The 17,173-nt window shown below is 39.2% G+C and overlaps 1 protein-coding gene across 1 annotated transcript in view; it reads right to left on the bottom strand.

Moving 5' to 3' along the window:
- The window catches only part of TRHDE (thyrotropin releasing hormone degrading enzyme), a 370,535-nt gene that overhangs the window by 261,736 nt on the left and 91,626 nt on the right, over nt 1-17,173 (bottom strand). The gene's annotated exons all lie outside the window — the stretch shown is intronic.

The raw sequence follows: 17,173 nt of genomic DNA, 5'->3' as shown, positions 1-17,173 counted from the left end.
CTAATCCTCATATCAATTCGGTGAATAATAAATATGTATTCTGTGGAGCTGTGAGGAGTGCAGCAGCCTGGGAGTTGGCTGGTAGTCCTGCTCTGTTTCTGACCAAGCCGGGTGATATTGAACAAATTACTTAACCTCTTTGGGTCTCAACTGGTCTCATTTATAAAATAAAAGTGTTGGCCACCAGCTGGTTACTAACACTCTTTTCAGTTCTAAAATAGATTACTTCCAATCATGTTTTACAGATAAAGGAGTTTGTGTTTTTTTCAAATCACTGAAAAAAATAAATGGTTTATTGGGTTTGTGAAAATAGATATTTACATTCAACACAAAGACCAAAGAAAAGCTGTGCTCAATCGTATAAAAATTGATTAGACAATCAACTCTTTACTATTCTGACTTAAGGAGAGAGAACATATGTCAGAGATGTGTTTAATCAAAAAGAGTAGAAAGTTTAAAAAAATACATTCTGCTTCATGTTAGAAAGTCCTGTAATTCAATAAGATATCTACTAAATTCAACAAATGTATTTACTGAAATTCTCACCCACCAACCAAATCAAATATCAAATCTAGTTAACAGTCACCTACAGTTTGGGTTGGTGCTATAGACACCACGTACCACTGCAAAATTTGACACTCTTAGAGAGAAAGTTGTTATAATTCCCTGCCCCTGACATCACTGCTTATAAACATGCAATGTGTTCAGTAGTTCCCAAGAAGCAGGCCCTAAGGAAAGGATGAGTGTGCAAGGGATCTACTAAGGAGGTGTTCTCAGGAGGAACCTACAGGGGAGCCCAGGGAAGCAAGATAAGGAAGAATAATGAGTTAAGCAAAGTGCAATTTCAGGTGAAGTCCTGGCCTCAAACTGATCCCACAGGGAGCCCTAGAGTATAGCATTGCCTTGAGGCAGAACAGCTAGATTCCCAAACTCTTGCATCTCAGTCATCGGATACTGATTACCAAGGGGAAGGCATCCATGGACTGGCCCAAGTATAGTCCTTTGAAGAAGATTTCAGATTCAACCTATTAAGAGGAAAGCAATGAGAACTGATGCTTGGGTGCAGCAAACAAGAAATAAGATCTGTCTGGGTACCAACAGCATACACCACACACAGTAATCATTTACGCATGCATTCATTCATTCAGCAAACACTTATTTGACATCTGCTTTGCACCAGGCCTAGACTAAGCATTTTTAATGTGGTAGTGAATGAGACATGTTCTCTAACTAAAGGTGGCACAAAGCATTATTGTGGGGAAGGGAGGAACATGGAAAGAAGCAATGTAATCTCCATTCTCAGAGAGTTTTCCATTTATTAGGTAAGTTAGATAACAACAGACAATGATAAATACTATATGAATGGTAAACTATAAATGACAAATGGATAGAAGAATAGATATCTTTCAGGAGATTCAAGTTAAAGTGGATAGTGATTTCACATTAAAAGCATAACCAGGACCACTGCAAAAATGATGTAGCAAAAGGGCACTAATTTTACTCCTAGGAAGCAGCATTGATTTTGGTAGAAACAGCCACACCTATTAATCAATCCTACCAGTTAGTCAAACTATCTGTAGGCCAAGACAGGAGAAACTCAATTAAATTAAAGTGGTTTTCAAGATTTGATGGAAATGACCCAATCTGAATGAGAAGATAAAACATACACATGCTTGGCACAGTGTCTTCATTTGTTCATTCAAACATGTATCGCATGCATGCTGTGTGCCAGGCATTGTAGTAAGTATAGAAATAGAACGATAAAAATTCTTACCACAAAATAAATAAGACATTTACTCTTACTCTTACTGCTCTTAAGAGGTTCACACAATGTGGGTAAACAAACAAATAAATCAACAATGAAATTCAATGTGAAAAATGCAACAACGTACTCTGCCTTCCCGCCCATTAGGAAAATTAGGGAGGCTGAGCTCATAAGGCCAAGCCCTCAACTTTCTATCCCCTCTTGCCTTTTCAAAAATATTCTCAAAATATTCCTCTCTATCCCCCATATCACCAATTTATGTCAACATGCTGCGTAATTTTCACCAGAAAACAAGTAATCTGTACTGTTTCTTATGTGTAAAGACAAAATCTTTGCTTACCACAGTGAATCAGCTGTATTTTCCAGGAATGATCCTTGAAATTTTTTTTTTTCTTCTATATAGTTAGGATAAGCATGTCAGTTAACATCCAAACTGAAACACTTTTAGAATGAAAAGGATCCCTTAGGTGTAAGTAGGATGGTTGCCCATTTATACTTTGTCTATTCTCTCTTGAATTTAATATAATGAAGTTTTCATTCCCACTGCTCTCCCATAACTGCTCTAGCCAACATCTCTAAAGGCACTAGGATGCCAAATCCAACAGTCAGTACCCAGTCCTCAACATGCCTCACCTATCAGCAGAATTTGACACAGTTGATCATTTCTGCTCCTTCTAACACTTTCTTCACTTGGCTTTTATCTCACCTTCCTTCTATCTGGTTCACAACTCCTTCTGATTCCTGGCTGATTCCTCCCCATCTTCATCTACTTATCTCACTTAATGTTGGAGGGTCCCATATTCCACCTGCCAGAAACCAATTCCAGCATGTCATAATTGCAAGAGTTTCATCAAAAGGTTGAGGCACTTGAGGGACTCAACAGGGGCTGAGTCACATATATTGAATATTATTGCCTGTTGGAATGGCTGAAAGGCATTTCCCCAAACCTGAAAAGGACAATTGCTTGCTGTCAGACAGCTCAGGGCATCTTAATCTACATGTTATTGTCTCCTGTTGGCCAAACACCTAAACAGCCATAGGCTATTCCCTATTCTGACAATGGACTCCTTAGAGAAAACCTTACCCTTTGAAGTATATATCTCCACCTTGCCTTAGGACAATTTGTGTTAATAAAAAGCAAGGGGTCCTAGACAAGGAGAATTTAGCTCCTTTAGCTAGGCTCCTCTGACCCCCAATGCCTTTTAAAATTATCTTTCATCTCTGGATGTTTATTTAATCTACGCACAGCCTTCTCCAGATTGCTGAACCCTTCTAGATGCCAGATCAATACCACCGGCATGAAATGATGCCCCAAAGTCCAGCATTATCCATCAATAGATATTTTCACTCTCTGTTTACACTCAGTCATTTTGGTGATGACATCTAGTTTCATGGTTATAAATATCACTTAGATGCTGAATATTTTACCTCATTACTTCCAGACTTCCCCGCTCATTAATCCACCTACCCACTGGATGTTTTCACTAAGATATCTAAGAGGCATCTCAAACTTAACTTTTCTGATATTACACTCACACACATACACACAAACACACACCCCTAACCGCTACACTAAAAATCTTTCCATCACTTGCCCAAGCCCAATGCTTCAACATTATTATTTTTTTATTTCTTTCATACTCCATGTTCAATTGGTCATGAAATCCTTGTGGATCTACCTTAAAAATATAACCAACCATTTTTATAACCCCAGTATTATCACTCTGCTCCAAGCTTCCTTCATTTCTTGCCTAAATGAGTGCTCTAGTATCCTACTAATGTCTTGTTCCTTATTCCTTAAGTATATCCTCTTCACAGCATTGAAATGTTTCTGTTAAAATGAGCATCAAGTCATATCATTCTTTTGCTTTCCTCCTCTAGTGGCTCCCCATGTCATTCAGAGTAAAAGGCCAACTTTTACAAGCGACACAGTATTCCTATAAAAATTGAATCCACTTTATCTCTTTGACATAATTTCTTACTACTTTAATCCACACCAACCTTACTCTATCCATACACTAGCTTTCTTTGTAGATATTCCTCAAACCTGCCAGCTCTCCCATCAAGGCTTTTGAGTTTTCCCCTAGATATCTCCACGGCTTGTTCACTATACACCTTAGATACTTCTCCAAACATCTCTTCTTGCTTAGACATCTTCCCTTCCATTCCCAAACATTCTATCCTCCTTCCTTGTTTTATTGTTTCCTATAACATTTATCACCATTTTGTAACAGATACATTTTACTTACTCTTTTTACTTCCTGCTGCCTTTTCTCTAAGAAAGTAACTTGCATGAGGGAAATAATTTTGACCTATTACTAGTTCTAACCATGAAAGTATCATTTTTTTATGTAGGTCAAAATAGTGGGGTATTTTTTGGTGTTTTTTTTTTGTTTGTTTTGTTTTGTTTGTTTGTTTGTTTTCCTGTCAAGAGCCTGGCACATAGAAGACAGTCCATACATTTTTCTGAATGAATGAGTGAATTTCATAGGTATGTGCCAGTCTTTGGAATATACAATAGGAACCCTTTGATAAGATTCTCAGGGGAGAAAATGTTTCAGCTAAGTCTTGAAAGTAAGATGAATACATTCATTAAGCTAAGTAAAAGGTAATATTCTAGTCCAAAGTTACATTATGTGCTCAGGAAACAATGCAGAGCAAATAATTAGTGACTTTAAAGACAGTAGTAAATATTAGTACTTAGTTACAATAGTGGTGGTAAATCATCAGAGGATATTAAGCCAGAAAGTGATAAAATTATTTTTGCATTTCAGAAAGATCACACAGTGACCTATATCAAAGTAAACTGAAATATAGAGGGTTGCTTGTTAAGACGGCCCACAGAGAGACAACATTCGAAAAATGAGGAAATATTCAGTAATAGGTGAGACCAGAGAAGTAAAGAGACTTCAAATCATATTAAAGAAAGGTCTGTATATCAAATTGTAGAATATTAACTTAATACTATAGGCACAAATAAGTTATTTAAAGATTTTTAAACCATAAAATGACATGATCAGAATTAGGTTTTAACAGATTACATCAAAAGCAGGGTAGATAGTAGATTGTAAAGGAAAAGAAACACATAAAAGGAAATGAATTAGACTATTGTAGAAGCACAAGTGAAAGATGGTGGTTAGGACTGGAGAAATGGCAGTATGGATGCCAATAAATGGATAAACTTATTTAATTGGACCTAACACTCCATTGAATGAGTCATATAACTACCAAGTAAACCTAACAATAGTCACATTCTCACTTAAGAGCAATCATTCACTTTATCTGTACCTTTCTCATTCCAATGCCCTGTTGGAACTAATGAGACCCAATTGAAGGATGGAGGGTTGAAGGAGTGGGGGCGGAATCCAAATTATTCCACAAACTAGGTTATTCCTGTAAAATTAATCAAGAGTTTGCTGTGCAATAATTCATTTTATACTGTGAAAAACACTCACAGTTGTTTTTCTTCTTTTAGGTTAAATGGGCTCTACTTAATCATAACATAGAAACTAAATCTTCATAAACATAGTTATCACTCAAAAGCATTGAAATATAATTTTATTACACCTGCTTATTTGCATTTTCTGACATCCCACGATAAGAGCCTAGCTTTGAAAATGTAAATTGCTAACCAGGCTTTATCTCTCCCTCTGCATAGCTTCTCCTAACCACTAATATGAACCAAACTGCCCATTTAGACCTGTGAAAAGGACATTACACTAGGAACTGGCACACAAGGAGATGAACCTCAGCTTTCTCACTAAGTACTGTCAACTTTTGAAAGTCATTTAACCTCTCTGGGTCTCAGCTCAAAGTTCCTTTAATCACATTAATTTGCCTAAATTTTTCTCATGTAGTCCCCGACTAATTTTGAAAAGAAAATAATGAACATGTTTTTCTTTTAACTTCACACTAGAAGCCCAATGCATAAAATTCATGCAAGAGTAGACCTTTGCAGCCCTGGTTGCCTCAACCATCACAGCCCTTGTTTCGTCCAGAAGGTCATCCAGATGGTCATTCCACTGTTTGGCTGTTTGGTCAATTTGCATATTATGTTTTTATTATTATAGACTAGAGGCCCGGTGCCCAAAATTCACATACTGGGTAGGGGAAGGTTCCTCAGCCAGGCTGCACCCCCTCCAATCTGGAACCCAAGGGATGTCTGACTGCTGATTTAAGCCTGATCCCACCAGTCAAACATCCCTCTCACAAACTGGGCATGTTGGCTCCTAACTGCTTGCCTGCCTGCCTGCCTGATTGCCCCCAACTGCTTCTGCCTGCCAGCCTAATCACTCCCTAACAGCTCCCCTGCCAGAGTGATTAACACCTAACTGCTCCCCTGCTGGCCCTATCACCCCCAACTGTACTCCCTAATGGTCCAGTTGCCCCCAACTGCCCTCCTCTGCTGGCCTGATGGCCTCCAACTGCCCTCCTCTGCAAGTCTGGTCCGCCCGGCAACTGCCCTCCCCTACTGGCCTGATGGCCACCAACTGCCCTCCCCTGTTGATCTGGTTGCCCCCAACTGCCCTCCTCTAACTGCCTCTGCTGCCTAATCACCCCTAACTGCCCTCCCCTTCAGGCCTAATCTTGCTCCCATCTGGTTTCCTCTGCCAGCCAATTTGGTTCTGATTGGTTGGTTTCTATGCCAGTCAGCAGCTCTGAGACTCTCCAGGCCTGATCATAGAGGCAGGGCTGATCAGCAATGACTCCAGGCTGTTGGCAAGCAGTAAACTGCTGAACTCTGGGAGAGAAAGAGACTTGACTACTGGCGAGGGAAAGAGAAGTAGGGTCTAATCATCCTGCTTCTTTTTTCTGGCCTTGCCAGCAGCTGCTGCCACCACTGATCAGCCCCACCTCTCTCTCTCTCTCCAACAACCTGGTGTTTGGTCTAGACAGCAGGCAAAGGGACTGAACTGCTGACCTTTGGGGGAGAAAGAGAGAGAGAGAGAGAGAGAGAGAGAGAGAGAGAGAGAGAGAGAGAGAGAGAGAGAGAGAGAGGTTTGGTTGCTGGCAAGGGAGAGAGAAGCAGGTCTGATCACCCTTGCCAGCAGCCGCTGCCACTGCTGATCATCCCAGCCTCCCTCTCTCTCTCTCTCTCTCTCTCTCTCTCTCTCTCTCTCTCTCTCTCTCTCAGAGGTCAGCAGTTTAGCCTGCTTTCCTGCTGCATGTGAAGCCTGGTAAAAGGCCAAGCCTCCTGGACGGACCCAGGGTTTTTATATATTAGGATAGTTTTACTCTTTTGCATTTTTTCACTTTCCTTGAAAATGCATACCAACTGCTCAGCTACCAAACCCCACCCTTTATTCTTTTTTAAAAAATCTTTGCTGTTGAAAGTATTATATATGTCCCCTTTTTCTCCCATTGATCCCTTATAGTCTCCCCTGACCCTTGCCCCCCTCCCCCAGCCCAAGCACCCACCACCCTATTGAATGGGTTATGCATATAAGTTCTTTGGTTGCTCTCTTCCTACCCACCCACCTCCCGCCTTCCCTCTGAGATTCAACAGTCTATTCCATGCTTCTTTTTTTCTTGATCTATTTTATTCTTGAGTGTTCCTCTTTTTTCATCATTATCCACCATAACCTTGATACTAATTAGACTCTCATTATTAGAGAGAAATAACCGTGATAGCCAATATGGAATACAAGAGGTGGCTTTAGAAGAAAATATCCTCATGGTACCATCGCTGTGGTAACAGATCACAATGCTGAAGTAAAGTGTAGGAGCTACATGCTTTTGATCCCTTAAAACAGTTAAACACCCAAAATGGATGTTCCTAAGAGAGGTCTGTTGAACCCAGTGGCCTTTACTCTGTAATTTCATGGACTCTCTGTATTTAAAGTATGTTTCATCTTTTTATAGAATTTTAAGTATTTTAGTCACTGAATGGGGAAAAACACTAAAGGCAGGTCCCTTCAATCATCTCACTTTCTCACAAAATCAAGGGTGGCCATTAAGTTTCAGCTATCCTGACAACGCACAGTGGCTACTTAGAGGGCATGTGGGAAAGAATCCTGAGACCACATCTGCACTTGGCAGGAGAAAGTGCCAAGATCCGTGAAATGCCAGCTGCACTCTCAAGGGTGGGAGAGATGGCATTGGTGTCAGCTACTTGCCATTATTATGATAGAATATCCTTTGGGGAGGGAAACATAATGGAAGGGAAGTTTAGACGAATTCAAATTGACTTTGTCTCTGATAGCTGTGCCATTTAGAATAAGACATCAAAGACAGTTTAAGGATTTCATCAATGGGAAAGTCTTCTATTCAGCTGCTATTCAATGAGCATCTATTAATGGTCAGGCCACTATTCCCCTGCTGAATGTAAAGATAAGCAAAAGGGACATGTGCTCTTCCAAGGATCTCCCGTGGGGAGATAGAGCAACAGTCTTATAACTGAGAATACCAAGGTGGACCTCAATGACTCTGGCACTTCAGAAGCCTTCTCCATAGTAAAGAAAAGCAAGCAGTTATTCACTCCTATATCCAATGTTTTAACCACCATTGTATGTGTGTGTATCTTTCAAAGTAAAGATACACACACACATACACACACACACACACACACACACACACGTGAAAATGTAAATAACTATGCTATTGTCAGAAATATAAAATCCTATACTAAATAATTTTGGATGTTTTTTATAATAATTTAAAATACTTTATAGATTTTCTTATTCATCTTTGTAAAATACTTGTACCATGAGTATATGTCATTAATAGCAAATTATGACTTTGTAGATGAAAATTTTGAAGGGTTTTCTATCTCACTGAGTCACTTGCAAGGACAGTGGAATGAAATCTCTGTATCTACACCCTTTCTTCTAGACTGAATCATTTTTGCGTTAAAATAAATGGTGGTAGTTCCTATATAATGATGTGAAACTGTGTGTAGCTGCACCGCACAGCAAAGAGGAGGAGAAAATCATTTACAACAGTAATACACCGGTTAAATAAAGTCATGAATAACCCTTTCTCTGATTTGATGCTTGTAGTTTGGAGTTGTTATGTTAAATAAACCTCTGACTTGCCAGAATTGTTCTCTGGGAAAATGTTATAGGGCAAGAGTACATTGGGAACTTTGGAAGACATAATAATCATTTTGTGGCTTTAAAATATCACCATAATAGCTATAATAAGCTTCTCTTCCTTTCACCTAACTAAAAAATTTTCAACCAAGAAAAAATCAGTGCCTTTCTTTGATAACTGCCAGACAGTGATGTGTTGTCACTAAATTCTCAGCCAGTAAAGCTGACTTAACTCGCCTATGTGACTATAATTTAATTTGGAGGGTTCTTCATACCAATCAGTAAACAGAACTGGCCAGGGAGAGGGAGCAGGTGCTTTTTGGCACTAAGACAAATGCATTGATACAAAGAGGAAAGAATGTTGTAAACAAGAAACTAAACACCCAGGAGTATTTGTGTAATTTAAATTCAGAAGATAACTTTTTTTTTTCCTATTTTGCTAAGAAGAAAGGAAATAAATACACACCAAACTCTGACAGAAGCAAGGAACCGGTGTGCAGTGCTTTGAGCCCAGAAACACAGAGGAGGCTGGTGGGCCGGGGAGGGAGCTGGCTGGGCAGGAGCCAATGCTGCCCCCAGAAGGCAGGGACTTGTGAAGGATCCTGACACACACACACACACACACACACACACACGGAGCAGAGCCTGCATGTTCTGCTTTGAGAAGCTGAGAGCCACTTCTGAGTCTGCTGCAGAGTAACATGATTGAAGACAACAAAGGGAGATTATTTAGGCAACAGATTTTGAGATGTATTGAGACAGGGAGGCCAGTGAGTAGAAAAGCATAATACAAGTGAAAAATGTATTCTGTGGCCTTTATAGCGAGAGCAGCCAAGAATAGGCAATCTCCATCACCGTAGTCAAAGGGCTCGTTCTGAGAAGGAGGAGAATTTAGAATTGGGAATGGATGGGTAATAAGATCCCAGTGTGAAGAAGGAATCATGTAGTGATAGCCAAACCACAGCTACCTCAACTCCCCGTTCCCCCACCCCTTTCTCACAAGAACAGACTGCAGAAAGGAACGTCAGAGCCTCTCCATGCATCTCACCTTGGAATCCATACGACAGCTATTCTGAGAACAATTACTTAAGCATCCCTAATGAGGTCTATAGCCAGCTTTATACTAAACCCCACTTCATATCAAATACTGCCATGGGGAGTCTCCAGAGTACTGTCACTCAAAAAGTTGCCCTAATGGCTTGTCCCTGCTTGGGTTATATGATCTCCTTTCTCTCTTCAAAGAAATTAACTAAAGGTTCATGAGAAAACCACTTGCTGAGAATTGTGAGACAGGTGAGCTACATGGGGTTTCTTTGGGATGCAGTGGCCTTTATTCTACAGGTGCATAGGCTCTCTATGTTTAAAGTGTATGTGTCTCATCTCTCTGTGGGAATTTAAGTTGTTTGCGCGTTGGGTCCATCTCCTCAGTTTCTCTTTTCACTCCTCACTGTGTCTAACACAGTGGCTTTCATCCACTGGGGACTGACAACATGTTGCTGACTCCCATAAACTGGCAATAAACTTGAAGGCCCTTGTCTGTGCCAATACTAAAATGCTGTTATAATAGATTGATTGCGTTTTCCAGCTACATTTGGCTTCAGACAAGGAAATTGGTACTGTGGCAACTTGTATAGTGTTTTCTTGAAATCACTTCACATTTATTTACTAAGCACAGCCTTTACTACTTCGCTGTGGAGTTTACAAATTCTACTTACTTCTGGGTACTTCAGGGGAAGAGAAAGGTTTTGGCATAATCACACCGCTGTTGTCACATTTTTCTTACCTACAATGAATAATGGCCCTCAACAATACCATGTCCTAATCCTTAGATCCTGTGAATGTTACCAAAAGAGACTTCAAAGTTTTGATTAAATTAAGAATTTTGAGATGAAGCTATCATCCTGGATTATTTGGGTGGACCTAAGTATGATCACAAATGCCCTTAGAAGAAGGAAGCAGAAGTTGTTCTGACTACAGAAAAGGAGAATGTAATCCGGAGGGGATGGCAGAAGCAGGAGAAATGTAAAAATGCAAAGGAGAAAGAGGCATGAACCATAGAATACAAGGAATGCAGTTTTTTGTTTGTTTTTTCTTTTGTTTGTGTTTGTTTTTTATTAAATTTATTGGAGTGACATGGGTTAATAAGATGATATAGGTTTCAAGTGGACTTTTTTCTAATACAAGATATGCAATTCTAGAAGCTGGACACGCAAGGCTCGGATCATCTGCTAGAGCCTCCAGGAAGAACCAGTCCCGCCAACACCTTGATCTTCATCCCTCAAAACTCATTTTGGGTTTCTAACCTCTGGGACGGAAAGAGAATAAATCTGTGTTGCATCAAGTCACTAAGTTTGCAGAAACTTATTACAGCAGCAGTAGGAAATGAATACATTATCATTACCTATCTTCACACTGTTTGTTTTGTGTTAGATTTGCAGCTCCTTATAGGAGCACATTTTGTATTCCTTTTTTGTGCCTCTCTTCCTGCGGTAGATATAATTATTTACAGCTTTCCAACTGCCAATGTTGGCACACCTGTTTCACTCCCAAATATTGTAATCAAGCACACAACATATCACTGCACATAACTAGTGCATGCACACAAAAAGATAAATGGTTGAGGAAAAGTTAGAATCATCTACAGCATTTTTTTTTTTCTTCAAGTGTTGTCCTATTACACTTTGCATCAAACTCACCTCGGGCAATTGTGTGAAATTCACATTTCTGGGTCTGCACACTCCAGAAATTCTGAGTCTTCTCTCACAGGTGGGGCCCTCAAATCTCCATTTTTAATAGGCTTACCAAAACTACCAGCCTGACGTCACCTGAAGAGCCCTTTGTTCACCCAGTCCTATAGCAAGCAAACCTCAGGTCTACAAAGAAATATTTAGCAATAGCCTAACACATAGGAAAACATATATCTTTATTCCTTAAATCTCTTTGAACATCACAGTCTTCAATGAAGATACATTCAACACGGCCATTATTATTTTTAACTCCAACAACTAATCTTTCTTTCCCCTGCACGATGAACAATAAACAACAGATGAGTCAGATCCAATGTCTGCAAGCCAGTAAAAGTTGTTTAATACTGTCACAGCCCATAGATAAAGCGGCACCATTTACTCCTTCTCTGGGATAGACTACCCTTTTTTTTGTAAACTGAACTGCAGATTTTTTTTAAGCGAGATAGAATAAATTTGAGCGTTTCGTTTATGAGCTGTCTGTTTTATGCCTGGTCGGATTCCTTCAGCGAGACTGACAGCCGAGTCCATCTCTTCGTAAATATCAGAGCTCGGTGCTCAGTTGGATTCAGTTTCAATTTGGTTTGGCCCATCTGTCCTTTCATTCCCTGATTTCCAACTACCTGCTGACCTCACTTCTACGTATGTCATCTTCCCCTCCAAATCAGACACAGCATCCTGCCTGCTCCACTCCTCTCTCCTCTATCTTTCAATAATGCAGACACTTTCTGCCACCCAGGGCAGAACTCAGAACTCATTTGTTCACTCCCTTACTGAACAAAGATTTATTGGGAAGATACTCTGTGCCGGGCCCTCTGCTGGGTGCTGGGGATATAGAAATGAACCAAACAAACAGAAATCCCTACTATAGAAAGCTTGTATTCTGGCCACTAAGACGGATAAACACAAACAACACAAGTAAATAATACAATACAAATGAATATATGTGAACAATATACAGAATGATAAATAACAATAAGTATTCAACTTACAAATACATCACAGAGGGTTAGGAAATGTCAAAGGTTAGGGAAAGCCTCATTGAGAAAGAGGGTGATACTTAAATAGAATTGCAAAATAAGTAAGGGTGTGAAAAATGGGGATATAGGTTTCTAGGGAGAATGCATTCCAGGAAGAGCTACTTATAAATGACTTGAAAACCATCATTTCAGTCTTCAAGCTTCTCCATTCAACTCTTTCTTTAAAGAAATTACCAAACATTCCAAACATATAGAAATCCTATAGAAAAGTCCAGTACAAAAGTACATTATCCCTATCCCCCCAGGAGGTTTAAATAATGTTGACAAATGTTGACAAATTTTCTACATTTGCTTCATATGTTTCTTTAACTATGTAAAACATTGCAGTTCTCTTGAAGGGATACATCCCCTTCTTCCCACTTCCCTGTCTCTATAGAATTAACCATGGCCATGGAGGTCTGGCTGCAGAATATTTCCAATTCGTGTTGTATTCATCCTTCAGTTTCACTGGGTATTATCAGCCTCTCTTCACAGGGGCCATACCAATTTACATCCCACCAGCAACACCTGACCATCCTGCTTCCCCACAACCTAGCAAAGTTTGTATTTTGAAATGCTTGTTAATCAATAGGCATGACATGGTGTCTCCTTGTTCATTGTAATTTGAATCTTCCTGTTAATGGTGATGTCAAGCATCATTTCATATGTTTAAGGGTGTATGTTTTCCTCTTCTACAAACTGCCCTGTTCCTTTGTCTATTCTCCCACTGGGTTGTTTACCTTTTTCCCCCTGATGTGCGATAGGCCTCTCTACATTCTGGACAGTAATCATTTGCTAGTACATAATTTGAAAAAAATATTCTCCCAGTCTGAGCTAGCCTTGCACATATGTCCCTGATCAAACAGAACCTACTTTTAACTTTGAATGTAATCAAATAACAAATGTTCCCTTCAGGGTCATGACCCTCAAGGTCCAAATATGTTTTTCTTGTATTTTCTTCCAAATGTTTTAAACTTTTGCTGTTCAAAATCAGAGCTTTAACCCCAGTGAAATGTATTTATGTGAATGATGTGAAATAGCAATCTTATTTTATTTGTTTCCATGTGGATAACCAATTGTCTCAGTATTGGTTGTTGAAGAGTCTTGTCTTTCCCACTGATGCATACTTCCCCCCTCATGTATGGTACTAAGTTCACATATATGCTTGAATCTCTAGGTTAAATTTTCTATTGATCAGCATGTCATTATGCCAATAGTACATCATCACTAAAAGTAAAAAAATGTGAGGGCTAATAATCCCAGTACTTTTCCTTATTTCTTCCAAAAACTTTATTATTATTTACTAGTGGCCCATTGCATGAAATTTGTCCACATTAAAAGGGAATTAGTGAAATAAGCCAGGCAGAGAAAGATAAATTTCCCATGATCTCACTCATTTATGGAATATAATGAACAACATAAACTGATGAACAAAAATAGATCCAGAGACGGAAAAACATCAATCAGAACGTCAAACCTCAGGGAAGGTAGGGGACAGTGGGGGTAAAGGGGAGAGATCAACCAAAGGACTTATATGCATGCATATAAGCCTAACCAATGGACACAGACAAGAAGGGGATGGGGGCATGAATGGGAGGTGAGGGGTAATGAGGGAATAAGAACACATATGTAATACCTAAATTGATAAAGAAATAAAAAAATGTATATATTTTTTAAAGGGAATTAATTAGAGGAAATATTTTAATGTTGCTATTTGTCCTTTCTCTATAATAGAAGTGTCAGAGATTAAAGAAAATGAGCAAAATGTATATGAAAATCTCCCTCCTGTCTGAGTCTGGGGCGCACTACTGGACTTAGAGTGAAGTCCCCACCCACCCAGGTGAGCCTCAAAATCGCATGAGACCCAACCCCAGCCATCAAGCCCTGCTGGACCAGGGTGCAGCCTCAGGTCCCCCAGTCCAGAGACAGGCAGGGGGCGTGGCCTCAGGTCCACAGATCCTGGGGTGGAGGTCTTGGCCTCAGGTTCCCCAGCCTGGCCTCAGGTACCCTGACACCGGGGTGGGGGGTGCAGCCTCAGGTCCCCAGGTTGAACCTCAGGTCCCCCAGCCCCAGCGCGAGGGCAGAAGCTTGCAAGGGCAGGAGGGTATGATGACCATTTGCATATCAGCTCTTTATTGTATAGAATATATTCAATAAATTTTAGGGTCATTTTCCACACTTACACACAAAATCCTTTTGGAGATTTTGCAAAAATTTTACCTAGATTTGCATGTTATTTTTACATCTTCAAACATTAGATCTAAACATCCATTATCCATGGAATGGCTCTTGATTATTTTGGTTTGTTACGCACTTTGAAGTTTTACTATTTCCTTTATATAAACCTCATACAACTCCTATTAGATTTCTTCGAGATACCTTATGGTGTATTGTTACTGTGAATGGGATTTGATAATGCATATTTCTAATCTATTATTTCTGATATTGGTCACTTACTGATTTTTGCAAGGTGACTTTGAAACAAGCCAACTTTCTGAATTCTAATAGTTTTTTTGTGGTTGTTTTGTGGTTGGTGTGTGTGTGTGAGTGTTTCTGTTGGGCTTGTCTCATTTGGGATTTCTAGAACAATGCCAGTGAGAAGCAGTGAAAGAAGACATCCTTATCTTATTTTTCACTTTATTTGGAATTCTTCTACTGTTTCACTACAAACTACAATGCTTGCTTCGAGATAAGGAAGTTCCCTTCTATTCATTATTTGCCAAGAACTTATCATGAATAGTGTTGGATTTTTCTAATGCTTTCATCACATCTATTCAGATGATAGATTCTTTCTTTTTTCCTGTGTTCTGTTAAGTAGTGAATTATAGTAATAAATGTTCTATTGTTAAATTGTTTGCTCTCCTCTAGGGCGCAGGTGGGGGAAGACAACCTAGTTATACATGTTATGAAGCTTTTCTTTTGTTTAAGATAAGATTTAACTACAAAAAAGTCTAGCAAACCTCTGTCACCATACAAAGTTGTTATGATGACATTGACTAGTTTCCCTATGCTATACTTACCTCCATGACATTTTTTTATATAACAAAGGTTTATAATTCTTTTTTTTTAAATATATTTTATTGCTTTTTCACAGAGAGGAAGAGAGAGGGATAGAGAGTCAGAAACATCGATGAGAGAGAACCATCAATCAGCTGCCTCTTGCACACCCCCCATTGGGGATGTGCCCGCGCAGCCAAAGTACATGCTCTAGACCGGAATTGAACCTGGGATCTTTCAGTCTGCAGGCTGACACTCTATCCACTGAGCCAAACTGGCATCAGCATAGATTTATACTTCTTATTCCTCTTCACCCTTTACATCTATCTCTCTACCTCCTCCCCTGGAATGCATCCACCCCCATCAGTGTGTTCTCTGTATTTAAGTCTGTTCCTGTTTCATTTTATTTGTTCTAGGTTAAATTTTCTCCTTTTTGGGGTTTATCCTATAATCATTCTTTTCACAATGTCTGGAAATAGAAACCTCTCCCAGTCTTTTGTCTAAAAATGTCTATGTTTTGCTTTCACTTATAATTACTAATTTTAATGAGAATGTGGAAGACTAGGTAAGCCATGACATTAATTTTCTCTCAGCATTTTGAAAATATGTATTACACTATCTAGAACACTGTTTTCACTAATGAGAAGTCTACTTGTCATTCATTTCTTAATAGGTGATCTTTCTTTTCTTTTTGGTTACTTTTTTAAAACATGACAAATTTTCAATTTTCAGAAAGAAGCAGATATAACAGTATAATAACCCTGTATAACCATCTCCTAGGTTTGACAATTATCAAGTATTTGTTTTATCTTCCTTTGCTAATGTGTTTTTAAGGAAATCACAGCCATGATGTCATTTCATCCATGTTCTATACACCTCCAAAGCTATGTGTCTTTTTAGGTAACCACAATGTCATTGTGCATCTCACAAATGACCTCTAGCTGCTTGTAAGGCTTTTTTCTTTGACTTTGGTGTTTCTTAGTTTTACCATGATGCATCCTATGTGCTTTGTTTTTATTTATCTTCCTGAGGTCATTTTTTTATCTCCCCTCTATCTCACCTAATTATCCCAAATCTAGTCCATGACCAAGCCCCTTTAATTTTACCTCTTTAATAGACTTTTAATCCATCACTTCTTACCATATACACTGCCATCCAAGTCAAATAACCTCATCTATGTCACCTGAACTACTATAATAAGTTCATAACTTGTCATATGCATCCTTTCCCCTCTTTATCCAATCTCCACAATGCAGCCAGAGGTTCTTTTTAGCATGTGTATATGATAATAAAACTTCCATCTTAAAACTTTCATTCTCTCTGAAGAAAAAGGCCCAGGAGGTCTGTGTGGTCAGTCTCTAACCAGCTACACACAAACTGTTCACTTCATCTTGATATCTTCCTCAACCTCTACTCTACCACATCCCTGACCACTTCCTAATTAACTTTTACTAATCCTTCAAATTCCCCATCCCTTCTTCAGGGAAACCATTCTTAGAATACAAATCTACATTAAGGTTCTGTTTCATCCTTTTTAAGTAAGCTCTCAGAGAGCAGACTTGGCATAGCAACTTTGCATCTTCCCTTTGTTGGTGTGACTATTTGATTAAGGTCCCT

The sequence above is a fragment of the Pipistrellus kuhlii genome, unplaced genomic scaffold (genome assembly GCF_014108245.1).
Source record: "Pipistrellus kuhlii isolate mPipKuh1 unplaced genomic scaffold, mPipKuh1.p scaffold_m20_p_3, whole genome shotgun sequence".
Lineage (NCBI taxonomy): Eukaryota > Metazoa > Chordata > Mammalia > Chiroptera > Vespertilionidae > Pipistrellus > Pipistrellus kuhlii.
The sequence above is the reverse complement of the archived record's forward strand: the minus strand, read 5'-3'. Positions and strand labels throughout refer to the sequence as shown.